Below are 15,199 nucleotides of genomic sequence, written 5' to 3' on the forward strand. Positions count from 1 at the left end.
AAAATACTGGAAAAAGTTTTCAATAATAGACTTGACAAATTTATAGATAAACACAAAATAATAATGGACAGTCAGTATGGTTTCAGACCAAATAGATCAACATCTATGGCATTAATTGAACTAATTGAAAATATCACCAACAATATAGATCAAAGACAATGCATAGTTAGTGTTTTCATTGACCTAAAAAAAAGCTTTTGACACAATTAATCATGACATATTACTTGATAAACTGGAGTACTATGGCATTAGAGGAGTGGTGTTAGAATGGGTAAAGAGTTATTTGAGAGACAGGCAGCAATTTGTGAAGATTGGTGAATATCAATCAGAGTGCCTGGACATTGTTTACGGAGTTCCACAGGGGTCAGTATTGGGACCAAAGCTGTTTATCCTCTACATCAATGATATATGTAAAACATTTGATATATTACAGTTTATTTTATTTGCAGATGATACAAATATTTTTTGTGCTGGAGAGAATTCACAGCAGCTTTTGGAAATTGCCATACAAGAAATGATTAAACTGAAAACATGGTTTGACAGAAACAAGTTATCACTAAATTTGAAAAAAAAAAAAACTACATTTATGTTATTTGGAAATTGTAAAAAAGATGCCGGAGCAAAATTGTTAATAAACAATGTTGAAATAGAGCAAGTTTCTGATACAAAATTTCTGGGTGTGATAATAGATAACAAAATCTGCTGGAAACCTCACCTAAAGCATATACAAGCTAAACTGTCAAGAAGCATCTCTGTACTGAGTAAAGTTAAACATTTTTTGCCTTCCAAATCACTTCGGGTACTTTACTGTTCACTTATATTGCCATATTTGGAATACTGTGTGGAAATCTGGGGAAATACATACAAAACTTCACTTCAACCACTATGTAAAATTCAGAAAAAAGCAATCAGGATGATTACTAAAGCAGGATTTAGAGACCATACTAACATCATGTTCTTGAAATTAAAAATTCTGAAGTTTATGGATCTTATAAAATATAAAACTGCAAAAATTATGTACAAAGCCAGATACAATATGTTACCAGGAAATGTACAGAGGATGTTTTTTGACAGAGAAGGGGACTATGAATTGAGGGGAAAATTAAATCTGAAGACTCTTAAAGCACAGACAAAGGTTAAAACCTTTTGTGTTACTATTTATGGGGGAACAGTTTTACTGTGGACCTACAGCAATGTTCAAGCATTAGTCAGTTTATAAAGATGTTTCAAAAACTGCTTTTGGAAGAATATGAAACTGATAAAGTTGATCACCCATTGTATATATAACTATGCTAAATTGTATCTAAATTATATCTATCACTGTAGCTATGTTTATACATGTTCTCCTTGTTTATTGTGTGGGGTAAGTGATGATGGGAATTAGGTGAATAGTGGGATTCAATAGAATGTTGAGCATGGGGTAGAGATTAATACGTATGTTATACTTCTTCCTACTCCATTTCAGACCTAATAATTGTCATTTCGTGTCATTTAGACTGTTTTATTTTATTTATTTTATTTTTTTTGTTTTATCTGAGCACATACGTGTGTGTATTTACATATATATTCGTATTTGTAAATGCAAGTATGTGTACTTGTGTATATATTGGTTTTTTTTCTGTATATGTCTGAAATAAAGATACAATACAAATACAATACAAATACAAGTTTCATTGTAATGTGTGTAGGGTTAGTATAGTTAATGCATTTTCTGTTTGTGTGTGTTTTTGTGTACCTCTCTCATTTTGTGGTCCAGACTCCTTCTCAATTTCCCACTTAAACCAGTCAGTTTCCTTTTTCCCAGGATTGCTAACCCAAATTTTGATTTCCCACACTAAATAACAGCATTCCTCTGTGTTGTCACCTGCTTCCTCCACTCCGTTCTCCTCTCCCACTTTGCAGTCCAATGGCAGTGAGTTCTCTTCAGCTTTGTCCTGTGTTCTTGCCATTTTACTCCAAAAGTGGCAAATGTCACTTAGACAGCCTCCTCAAAAGTCATGTTCACACACAGTGAAGTTGCAGCTTGCTGGAAACGCATCTCCATCCATACAGGTGATGGGTTTTCTCTCTCTCTGATGCCGTTTGCACACACTGCTGCTGGTGCTGGGTCTCTCACTCAGGACACTGCTGTTGACTCTTGGCTTTGGCCTGCTGTCAATTGTTGATGTTCATGCCTGTGCTTCTGGAACTGCACTCCTTGTCTTCAGGCAGAGGTTAGCTTCCATGGAGCTTGCTTTTTCAGGATGAGGAACACAGAAGCGAAGCTGTAAAACAATTCAGCCAAAACTCAGCCTGAGTGTTTCCTGATGACGTTTAACCTATAATTTTCGTCCAACTGCTGCATGTGGAAAATTGATCCAGATCTGCTCTTCACCTGCAAGTGACACACTGAGACATTTTCATCATTCTCATCACTGCTTAAACAATACACATCTCCTCTCTCTCTGGTTTTTGAACTCTCCTTTCTTAAAAACAGAAAGTGAGATTGGAGTTGTTTTAGGCTGAGAAACACCAAACACTCTTCATATTATTGTCATTTTTCTTTTTTTATCAACAACGCAACTATTTTCTTTCTTTTGTGTCCACTGGGGTAGTTAGTGACGTGCAGAATCACCTCTTCCCCAGTTGGAGACTGCTTCGCACACACTCTTCTAGAACGCGCACACATACAGTGACGTCAGACACATTCACACTCACTTTTTCTACTTTGAGCCTTTTTTCAATGATCTACATACCACGTGCTGCCCGGTGAATACTTTGCAATGTATTCCATCCTGTTTCAAGGCAGACTTACCCAGTTTATTCCCCATTACAAGACAACAATCAATTCAATTTTATTTATATAGCGCCAAAACCATAAACCAAGATGGCGCCGCGGATGGTCGCCCTGGTGCTTCAGTGCGTTACTTTTGTTTTGTTTTTGTGCATTTCTTCTGTGTCTGGGCACTCCTCTGGATATTCGTACACCAGAGATGAGCTCCTTAACTACAGGACTACAACGCCTGTGGATTTATTTCCAATATTTGTCGCATCTGCGGCAGATTTACTGCTGACTCTGACCAGGAAAGCGAGACGCCGAAAGAGAGGGAAGCAAGCCGGCGCACTCGTGCGTTTGAGGAGACGCGGACTGCGAACCGCTCTTCCTGGGATCTTCCTTTCTAATGTACGCTCACTCGGGAATAAGATTGACGAACTGGCCCTGATGAGAAGCATGAACAGAGACTTTGCCTCCTCCTGTGTCTTATGTTTTACGGAGTCGTGGCTCAGTGAGAACATCCCAGACTGCGCGCTCAAACTGGAGGGCTTCCATCTGCTGCGCGCGGACCGGCAGGCTGCTCTCTCCGGTAAGTCCAAAGGTGGAGGTCTCTGCTTCTACATCAATAGTGGCTGGTGCACAGATGTAACAGTGATTGCTCAGCACTGCTCTTCCTCTCTGGAATACCTTTTTATCCACTGCAAACCGTTTTATTCTCCGCGGGAGTTTGCTTCATTCATCCTGGCCGCTGTTTACATCCCGCCAGACGCAGATGCGCAGGCAGCTCAGTGCGCACTCGCGGAGCAGATTCTCCACACGGAGCGGACATTCCCGGACTCTCTCATCATTGCTCTTGGGGACTTTAACAAAGCCAATCTGAGCCATGAGCTTCCAAAATACAAGCAGTATATTAAATGCCCGACCAGAGAGGAGAGGACATTGGACCACTGTTACAGCACGATCAGCGGGGCCTATCGCGCGGTGCCCCGCGCTTCACTCGGACTTTCTGACCACGTCATGATCCACCTAATCCCCGCGTACAGACAGAGGCTGAAGCTCTCCAAACCTGTCGTGAGGACCAAAAAACTGTGGAGCAACGAGGCTGTGGAGGAGCTTCGCACATGTTTGGAGACCACAGACTGGGACACATTGAAGGCTGCTTCTAACAGCTTGGACGAGTTTACGGACACTGTCACCTCCTATATCCACTTCTGTGAGGACAGCATTGTGCCATCACGCACCAGGGTGAGTTATAACAATGACAAACCCTGGTTTACTCCTAAACTCAAAAAGCTGTGGCTGGAAAAGAGAAAGGCGTTCAGAAGCGGAGACAGGGACTGCTACAGAGAGGCCAAGTACAGGTTCACTAAAGAAGTGGACATTGCTAAACATCAGCACTCTGAGAAGATGCAGCAGCAGATCTCAGAGAATGACTCAGCCTCTGTGTGGAAAGGTTTTAGGAATATCACAAACTACAAGCCTAAAACCCCCCACTCCACTGACGACTTGCTCTTGGCCAACACCCTCAACGACTTCTACTGTCGTTTTGACGAGCCATCAGGCAGCCTTCACACCTCCAACGGCCCCAACAATAGAGACACTTTGGACACTAATTCCCCCACCTCTCCCCCCTCCATAGAGCCATCACCACCTTCAAACCGTTCACCTACAACACCCGCCTCCTCACCCCACACAAAAGAGGATTTCACACCACCTCCTCCGACCACAACTCTTCATATTCTTGAAGTAGATGTGAGGAAGCAGTTTAAGAGTCTGAATGCTCGGAAAGCTCCCGGCCCAGACGGCGTGTCTCCTGCCACCCTCAGACACTGTGCAAACGAGCTGGCCCCAGTGTTTTCTGGCATTTTCAACTCCTCACTGCAGGCATGTCATGTGCCTGCCTGCTTCAAGTCCTCCACCATAATCCCTGTCCCCAAGAAACCTAGGATCACTGGACTAAATGACTACAGACCCGTGGCTCTGACATCTGTGGTCATGAAGTCCTTTGAGCGCCTAGTTCTCTCCCATCTCAGGACCCTCATGGCCCCCCTCCTGGACCCCCTGCAGTTTGCATATAGAGCCAACAGGTCTGTAGACGACGCCATCAACATGGCCCTACACTTCATCCTGCAGCATCTGGACTCCCCAGGAACCTACGCCAGGATCCTGTTTGTGGACTTCAGCTCTGCCTTCAACACCATCCTTCCAGACCATCTCCGAGACAAGCTTTCCCAGATGAATGTGCCTGATCCCATCTGCCGGTGGATCACTGACTTCCTGACGGACAGGAAGCAGCATGTGAGGCTGGGAAAGAATGTCTCGGACTCCCGGACCATCAGCACCGGCTCCCCTCAGGGCTGTGTTCTTTCTCCTCTGCTCTTCTCCCTGTACACCAACTGCTGCACCTCCACCCACCAGTCTGTCAAGCTAATCAAGTTTGCAGATGACACCACCGTTATTGGACTCATCTCGGACGGGGACGAGTCTGCCTACAGGAGGGAGGTTGAACGTCTGGTGTCCTGGTGCAGCCACAACAACCTGGTGCTGAATGCCCAGAAGACAGTGGAGATTATTGTGGACTTCAGGAAGCACACAGGCCCACTCCCCCCCATCATCCTGACTGACACCCCCATCACCTCTGTGGACTCATTCCGCTTCCTGGGTACCACCATCACCCAGGACCTGAAGTGGGAGCCCACCATCACCTCCGTCATCAAGAAAGCCCAGCAGAGGATGTACTTCCTGAGGCAGCTGAAGAAATTCAACCTGCCAACACGGACGATGATGCAGTTCTACACCGCAATCATCGAGTCCATCCTCACCTCCTCCATCACCGTGTGGTACGCTGGAGCCACTATCAGGGACAAACAGAGACTGCAGCGTGTTGTGCGCTCTGCTGAGAAGGTGATTGGCTGCAGACTCCCATCTTTGCAGGACCTATACACCTCCAGGACATTGCGGCGTGCAGCTCGGATCTCAGCTGACCCTTCTCACCCTGGACACAGTCTGTTTGACCTGCTCCCCTCAGGCAGGAGGCTCCGGTCCATTCTCACCAGAACCTCTCGCCATAAGAACAGTTTCTTCCCCTCTGCTGTTGGTCACATGAACAATAACCATATGACTGTCCCCGCCACTAACACATGACCCTACGCTGTGTCACTGCATCATTCTATGTTTGGCACTGATCACCACCTGCACTCATGTATATATCTTTCAACGTAGCACTCTTAATTCTTACTCTCATGTATATATCTCATGTATATCTCATGCACATATCTTTCCACGTAGCACTTTTAATTCTTATCCCTACTTTTATTTTTTCCATGTCTATTTAAGTGTTATTTATGACACCATGTTTGCACTGAAGCACCGCAGCAATTTCCTAATGTTGTAAACCTGCTCAACATTTGGCAATAAACCCCATTCTGATTCTGATTCTGATTCTGAAATCACAACAAAAGTCGCCTCAAGGCGCTTCATAGATACAGAGAAAAACCCAACAATCATATGACCCCCTATGAGCAAGCACTTTGGCGACAGTGAGAAGGAAAAACTCCCTTTTAACAGGAAGAAACCTCCGGCAGAACCAGGCTCAGGGAGGGGCGGCCATCTGCTGCGACCGGTTGGGGTGAGAGAAGGAAGACAGGATAAAAGACATGCTGTGGAAGAGAGACAGAGGTTAATAACAGATATGATTCAATGCAGAGAGGTCTATTAATACATAGTGATTGAGAAAGGTGACTGGAAATGAAAAACTCAATGCATCATGGGAATCCCCCGGCAGCCTACGTCTATTGCAGCATAACTAAGGGAGGATTCAGGGTCACCTGGTCCAGCCCTAACTATATGCTTTAGAAAAAAGGAAAGTTTTAAGTAGAACTAGTTTTTCAGCGTCACTCTGAGACAGGATATTTCTAATTTTAGAGATGTTGTGCAAATGGAAGAAAGCAGTCTTACATATTTGTTTAATATGTGCGTTGAAGGACATATCCTGGTCAAAAATGACTCCAAGGTTCCTCACAGCGTTACTGGAGGCCAAGGTAATGCCATCCAGAGTAAGAATCTGGTTAGATACCATATTTCTATGGTGGCTCAAGAGTTGGGAGTTCGCCTTGTAATCGGAAGGTTGCCGGTTCGAGCCCCGGCTTGGATAGTCTCGGTCGTTGTGTCCTTGGGCAAGACACTTCACCCGTTGCCTACTGATGGTGGTCAGAGGGCCCGGTGGCGCCAGTGTCCGGCAGCCTCGCTTCTGTCAGTGCGCCCCAGGGTGGCTGTGGTTACAATGTAGCTTGCCATCACCTGTGTGTGAATGGGTGGATGACTGGATGACTGGATATGTAAAGCGCTTTGGGGTCCTTAGGGACTAGTAAGGCGCTATATAAATACAGGCCATTTACCATTTCTAAGCTTTTCAGGGTTGAGTACAACAACCTCAGTTTTATCTGAATTAAGAAGCAGAAAGTTAACGGCCATCCAGGTCTTTATGTCTTTAAGACATTCCTGCAGTTTAACTAATTGGTGTGTGTTATCTGGCTTCATGGACAGATAGAGTTGGGTGTCATCTGCATAGCAGTGAAAATGTATGCTATGTCTTCTAATGATACTGCCTAAGGGAAGCATGTATAATGTAAACAGAATTGGTCCTAGCACTGAACCCTGTGGAACTCCATAATTAACCTCAGTGTGTGAGGAGGACTCTCCATTTACATGCACAAACTGGAGTCTATTAGATAGAGATGATACAAACCACTGCAGCACAGTACCTGTAATACCTACAGCATGTTCTAATCGCTCTAATAGGTTATTATGGTCAACAGTATCGAATGCTGCACTAAGGTCTAGCAGGACAAGCACAGAGATGAGTCCACTTTCAGAGGCCATAAGAAGATCATTTGTAACCTTCACTAAAGCTGTTTCTGTGCTGTGCTGAGCTCTGAAACCTGACTGAAACTCTTCAAATAAACCATTCCTCCGCAGATGATCTGTTAGCTGTTTGACAACTACTCTTTCAAGGATTTTTGATATGAAAGGAAGGTTGGAGATTGGCCTATAATTAGCTAAGACTGCTGGGTCTAGAGATGGCTTTTTAAGTAAAGGTTTAACTACAGCCAGCTTGAAGGCCTGTGGTACATAGCCAATTATTAGCGATAGGTTGATCATATTTAAGATCGAAGAATTAATTAATGGCAGGACTTCTTTGAGCAGTTTTGTAGGAATGGGGTCTAAAAGACACGTTGATGGTTTGGAGGAAGTAATTATTGAAGTTAACTCAGAAAGATCGATTGGAGAAAAAGAGTCTAACTTAACATCAATGGTACTAAGAGTAGCTGTAGATAATATTACATCTGTGGGATGAGGCAAAACAAAACAGGAGCACCAGAAGGTCAAAAGACAAAAAGAAAAACAAAACACGAGTCCAAAACCAAAAGAAAAGAAGCACACCAGAGCACAGGAAAACAGAGTCCAAAACAGAAGAGGTCAGGGGGCCGGCCAGCACAGGAGTCCAAACAGTTCAGGGGGCCAACAGCGCGGACGGCAACGGCGGCGACGTGGACACAGTTCGGGAGGCCGACCGTGCGGAAGGCAACGGCGACGACGACAGCACTGGTCAGGGGGCCGGCCGTGCCGACGGCAACGGCGGCCACTCAGGCGCTGGCGGTCCGGGGGCCGGCTGTGCGGAAGGCCACTGCGGCCACTCAGGCAATGGCGGTCTGGGGGCCGGCCGTGCAGAAGGCCACGGGGGCCACTCTGGCGAAGAGGGTCTGGGGGCCGCCCACGACGGCGATGGCGCCTGGCCAGGGGCCTAGTGTCCCTGTGTGTTGGCCCTGCGACAGACTGGCGACCTGTCCAGGGTGTACCCTGCCTCTCGCCCTATGACAGCTGGGATAGGCTCCAGCGCCCCCCGCGACCCTGAAAAGGATAAGCGGAAGCGAATGGATGGATGGATGGATGGATGGATGGATAGAAACATCAAACTATTTTCTAAAAATTAAAAGTTAGACTCTCGTAAATGTAACAACCATCCAGTTTCATTCTTTTGAGTGTAGATGAGTTAGCGAAATATAACATGAGAAGACAATGTCAGAAAATAATTGTACAAAAGGCCCCGTAGTTACGGTTTATCGCTGTTCAGTTGGTAGTTTTTTAACGTGGCCAATAGAGGTCAACCCACCGCTATGCATGAGAGAGACTACGGGCAGGGAAAAACGTGGACAAGGCACCTGAGCTTTTCTGCTCCAGGTTACGGTAGAGATTTGGTCATTCCTTGAGAAGTGTGCGTTAATGAGCAACGTAAGTTTGTGATCTGTGAGTATAAGTGATGATAAGATGTGTTTGGGACTGTGCCTGAGGTTAGTGGTTAGGGTTAGAGGTTAGGGAATGAGTGTGTTTCTGCCTGTGCAGCTAATGGTTGCTAAGCTAAGCTAAGCTAACTCTCCTGTAGGGTTGCCAACCGTCCCTTAAAAAACGGAATCGTCCCGTATTTAGAAACAAAAGTACACGTCCCGTATTGAGCTAATAAGGGACGCACTTTATCCTGTAACACAGTGAGAATCAAAAGTAGTCTATAAATGTTAATGGAATTAACGCTTTGTTTGAAAACATAATTCCCAGCCCCTCTCCTGCTTTGTGACCAATGAGCTGACAGCACACTTATGACAATTCGAGTATGACAATTCAGATTACCGCTCATCTCATTGGTCGAGGAAAGGTCGCTTGCGGAGAAAATACCGGAAGACAACAGATGACCATAACAAGAAGCAGGGCCAACAGGGAAACAAACGCCGACACTGCGGTGCAAGTCTCGGACGACTGTACACCTAAAGCTGGGCAGACACTGTGCGATTTTTTCAGTCATGTTATTCAGCTCCTGCTCAAACTGCACGATTGACTCGCAGGGGTTAGAAGTTGGTAGGTCACGATGCAGAGTCTCACACTATACCGCCCGATGCTCTGATGCGACCTGAGTGCTCACACTGTGCCTCCATAACATGAAGCTTGTAACAGAAAATCTGTCGCTCTCTCTGTCTTTCACTCACACACACACACCAACACCATCAACTTTGCTAAATTGCTAATGAAAAACATGATCAGGCAGCTGTGATTGAGCAACAGTGTAGATCCAACTATTTTCACGGTTGTTGTGGTCATGATAATTTTGTGATGCCACATGGAAAAGGCTCGGATGAGCTTTCCAAAGTTCTACAAGTTGTGCCTCCATCGCTTGTGTCCAGATCACACGCTGCACTGCCGTGCTGCGCCGTCTTTTTCACCAACGTTTACGTGTTTGCGCGTGAGCAGTGTGAGCGGGTGTGGTGACACAGCCGCTTCTCGTTACCCCACGTATACTAAACGATGCACGATGAAGGCCAAAAACGGGCCGATCACCAAATCGGTCGCACGACTCAAAAATCGGCTCAAAATGGACCAAAAATCGCACAGTGTAAGCCCAGCATTAGAGCAGCAATGTTTGTTCCCCTCAGAGAAAGAAAAAAAAAGGCTGCAAAAGTACAGGGAAGAATGGGAAAAGGAAAACACCTGGCTGGGAAAATGCATGATAACACCTATAACGTGCACTGCACTGTGTGCCGGCGCACTTTTTCCATAGGCATGCTTCTAGTGGTGGGCACATGAAGAACATGAGGGGCGTGACAGCTCGGGGAACCCTTAACCAATTTTTTATCCACCAGGCCACGGCAGAAGCAGATATGGTATGTAAACACTGGTTTGTTTTTTTTAAACCCTCTGGTTAAGGTTAATATGGGCATGTGCAGTGAATATCAGGGCTATGTGGCCAGAAGTGTGATAATATAATTTATTTTGTGTAATAAACAACTGCAAGGATAGATGATTACAACAAATAGATCACTAATACATAAAAGTAATACATAGATGAATATGATGAGTTAAGATGCATAATCATGGGAACAAGTGGGTTTACAAACAGGAGCAGCTGATTAGCATTAGAAAAGCTGAAATAATACCTCAACTGAAGCCAATTGTACTAAATGCACTATATGTGCACTGTTACAAGAATATTTTTCGTTCTATTGCTTTCTATTAATTTATATAATAAGTTAAGCAGGACAGAGTTCTTTTAAAGAAAGATTTACTTATATTCTCAAAAGTTAAGCATGACAGGCTTCTGTTTAAGAAAGAGACCTGTTTTACTGTGTTAATGTTGTCATTTTGAGCTAAAAATAAATGGCTAAATGATCATTTGTTTCCCATATGGTCATATCAAAAAGAATATCCATCTGCTTAAATCAAATTCAAGTCAAATGGTTAAAAAATAATTTCACACACAAAAAAAAAGAGCTACCACACTGGGAAGGGTGAAGACAACTGGGTTGCCCGGCCCTGGCCATGAGGTGTCCCTTATTTATTTTTCAGGGAGTTGGCAACCCTACTCTCCTGTCATGTGGTTGGGTATAATCGTGTACTGTGTTAGTTCTCTCAGTAAGTCTATCCGTGAGGCGTTTGTAATATGACCTATAGTGTTGAAGGGGATGTCAGTTTATGTCCCACCTGTGTTTATGTTGATGTAGTCTTGAGTTATTGATGTGAACACCTTAGTAATGTAGTATTTTCATTCTGTGTCTTCTAGAGACCACACACACACACACACACACACACACACACACACACACACACACACACACACACACACACACACACACACACACACACACACACACACACACACACACACACACACACAATCCCCATGCACCTAACCCTGTATGCATACCTGCTCCTATGACAATACCACTGTTACTCCCACCTGTGTGAAGTCAATACAAGAGTCTGCACTATCCTCTGTGTCTTCATTGTCTCCCTTCTGAACATTCATCCGGGCCCTGAGCAGTGTTCTGGCCGACACTCTGGGGAGTGGTAGCTGCAAATCTGAACTAGCACCTTACAGTCCTCCCAGTCCAAGTTATCTACCCAACAATAATACTAAAATAAGTTCCTATTACTACCATTATCATAGTTATTTTTACTGGTCCTATGATAAAATTTAGGGTTGTGTGAGCTGCCCAACAAAGGTCTACTTGCAGATGCCCATATTGCCAAAAAGGCTTCAGGGACCAAAGTTCAGCTCCGCCCAGGAGCATCTCCTTCGTGTCATTCCCGCTGTTCTCTTTCTCTGTTTTCCTGCCTGCTCTCCTCTGCTCTATCCCTAAAAATAAATTTTTAATAAAACTTGTACTTAGTAGAAGAATGAAAAATGATCATTCATATAGTCATTATCTGCTGCTCATTGGTTTGTGGATTATCTGTGTGATTAATGTTAATGAAAGAACAAGAACGTCTGGTTGTTGCTGTAAAGTTTATTTCATTGTTGTACTGACAGTTAGAAGCTGAATAAAACAGTCAATAGTACACGGTGGCAAAGGAACCCTTCTCCAATTTGATAGATGGAGACATCAGAAAAAGCACAATGACTTTCTTAGCTGAGGGTGTAGGTGAAATAGAGATATCCACCTGTTGGGAGATTGCAGTAGTGCTTACGAGTTCCCTTCTGTATATTTGTAGCACAGATTCCCAGCAGGTCGTCAAAAATCACATCTTTGTCATAAACTCTAAGCTCCAGGTAGTTACCTGGCGAAGCTCTAGAATAGTGTAACTCTTCATGCCAATTTGGGTCTGGGGTGTTGAAGACAACATTTGTTGTCTTGGATGCAGGGCCACAGGACATCCTGACATATCCATCTCCATTATTATTGCCCGGGTCAGGTCGAATACCTCTGGCATACACATTATACACCCTCAGGCCACACTGGGCCACATGCAGACTGCACAAGATCAGCAGGAGGAGACAAAGTCTGGAGGCCATGATTTCATAGAAGGCTGTTGAAGAAGAAAAACAACTAGCTTAGTATTTTTATTGTTTTTATATGTTATTAATTTTATTTGCTTTTTAAACATTTCTTTTATTTTATAGAAAGTGATTAAGTAGATAATGACATCTATATCCCCGTAATCAGACCACAGTAGTGTTGAGATAAATCTGGGTGATTCTGTCTGTAGCAAGTGACAGCTAGAGTTTCCATAGCAGTAGCTCTACAAGTAGTACTTGTTATTGATACTGCTACTTGTGTTAGTATCAGTATTAGCAGCCTTATTAGTATTATTAGCTATAATTAGTATTATTTACAGCTAGTATTATTATACGAGCATGCTGTAAAAATGCAGATTCAGCAGTAATCTGAGAGCAAGATCGATTTGAACAAATGAAAAATGTTCAAAGCTAGATCTGAAGGCTTACCTGTTTCTATACACCTTGCTTCTGCACTGCTTTTCTCACGCTCCTTGTTTTTATAGACTAGCAGAGCACGTATTAGGTGAATAAATAAATAAATAAATGTGCTGACGCACAGCCTGCTGAGCCTCATCCTTACACAATCAACAAACAAAGTTTGACCTTCATCAAATGTAGTAACTTTGTATAAAGAAACAAATTATTGCCTGTGGACTGGTTTTCAATGCACCCCTGAATGAAGAAGGATCAGTTATGATATGCTGCTCAGTGTAATACTCTGTCTACTTTACTTTGCAGTCTGTATTTATTGTTGAGTTTGTGTTTGTCTGTATTCTAGATGCACTTAACATGTCCATCTGATATGGGCATTGCAAATGAACAAAGTCTATAAATCCTGTCGTCCGTGGCATAGTTTACACAACATACTAACCCATCTTTTATCTATGCAAGTAAACATAAAAAAACTTCATAGACCTCCAACAGCATTGAGGTGGATTGCAGCTGAGTGTTAAACAGCGGGAAAGCAGTTCCTCCAAGTCTGACAGAATGGTTTTCAGGTAAGAAGGGCGGATGTGAATGTGTCACTAAATCAAATGCAGGAGTTATACTAAACAGGCAAACCACAGAAAGCTAGACATTGCTTAGCAATCTGAGGTGTGAAGCCATTGGTTCAAGAGACTGCAGTGGGGTTCAGTTGATGTTTTGTGGGTCCTTATGTCTGAAGTTTATTCTTCAACAACTGAAACGCATGCTCACTTGGGTTAAGATCAGGTGACTGACTCACCCATTCTTTGCTTTAATAAACTCCTGGGTTGCTTTGGCTGTATGTTGTGGGTCACTTTTCTATCTCCATCCATCCATTCGCTTCCGCTTATCCTTTTCAGGGTCGCGGGGGGCGCTGGAGCCTATCCCAGCTGTCATAGGGCGAGAGGCGGGGTACACCCTGGACAGGTCGCCAGTCTGCCGCAGGGCTAACACACAGGGACAGACAACCATTCACACTCACATTCACACCTAGTGGCAATTTGGATTAATCAATTAACCTATCCCCACAAGCTGCATGTCTTTGGACGGTGGGAGGAAGCCGGAGTACCCGGAGAGAACCCATGCAAACACGGGGAGAACATGCAAACTCCACACAGAAAGACCCCGGCCTGATGGTGGAATTGAACTCAGGACCTTCTTGCTGTGCGGCAACAGTTTCTATCTGTATTATGAAACTCTGCCGAATCACTTTGATTGTATTTAGCTCGATTTGAGCAGACAGTTTGTCTCTGAACACCTCAGAATTCATTCGGCTGCTTCTGTCCTGAGTCACATCATCAATAAACAATAGTGTCCCAGTGCCACTGGCTGCCATGCATGCTCAAACCATCACACAGTCTCGTGTTTTACAGCCGATATGGTTCTATGCTTTGACCATGAGCTATATCACAGCATCTCCATACTTTTTCCTTGCCATCATTCTGGTAGAGGTTGAACTTGGTTTCTTCTGTCCAAAGAATGCTTTTCCAGAACTGTGCTGAATGTTTTGGTTTTTTTGTTTAGTTTTTTTTTTTTTTATAGCAAAGTCCAATCTATCCTTACTATTTTTTAGGCTTATGAGTGGACCTTGCAGTGAACCTTCTGTAATTGGTTTTGTGCATTCACATTTACTCCTGGAGACTGTTGTTCACTTGGTTGGCTGCTGTGAACAGGTTTGTCTTTACCATGGAAATAAATCTGTGATCATCCACCACTGTTGTCTTGCATGGTGGTCCAGGTCTCTTTGAGTTGCTGAGTTTACCGGTGCTGTCTTACTTTCTTATGATTTACCAAACTGGAGAGTTTGGTTAATCTCACTCCTAATATTGCAGCATTTTCTCAGATGGGCTTTTTCTGTTTTCACAGCTTAAGTAGGGCTTGTTTCACCTGCATGTAGAGCTCCTTTGACCGCATGTTGTCTATTCACAGCAAAATCTTCCAAATACAAGCACCACACTTCCAATGAACTCCAGGCCTTCTATCTGCTTAATTGATAATGACATAACGAAGGAAATGCCCACACCTGCCCATGAAAAAGCTTTTGAGTCAATCCCTTTAAAAATAGTCTGGCACATGTTAAAGAGCTGAAACTTGTAAACCCAACCAATTTAAAAGTGGATACCCTCAAATGAAAGCTGAGAGTCTACAATTATGTC

General features: G+C 43.9%; 1 long non-coding RNA gene across 1 annotated transcript; it reads left to right on the forward strand.

Moving 5' to 3' along the window:
* Positions 1-8,941: 8,941 nt before the first annotated feature.
* Positions 8,942-14,754, forward strand: LOC145423473 (uncharacterized). The gene is made up of 3 exons (XR_013904521.1): positions 8,942-9,046; positions 10,362-10,464; positions 13,904-14,754. It is a non-coding gene; the product is annotated as an uncharacterized LOC145423473 (long non-coding RNA).
* Positions 14,755-15,199: the final 445 nt, after the last annotated feature.

The sequence above is a fragment of the Astatotilapia calliptera genome, chromosome 22 (genome assembly GCF_964374335.1).
Source record: "Astatotilapia calliptera chromosome 22, fAstCal68.1, whole genome shotgun sequence".
NCBI classification, from domain to species: domain Eukaryota; kingdom Metazoa; phylum Chordata; class Actinopteri; order Cichliformes; family Cichlidae; genus Astatotilapia; species Astatotilapia calliptera.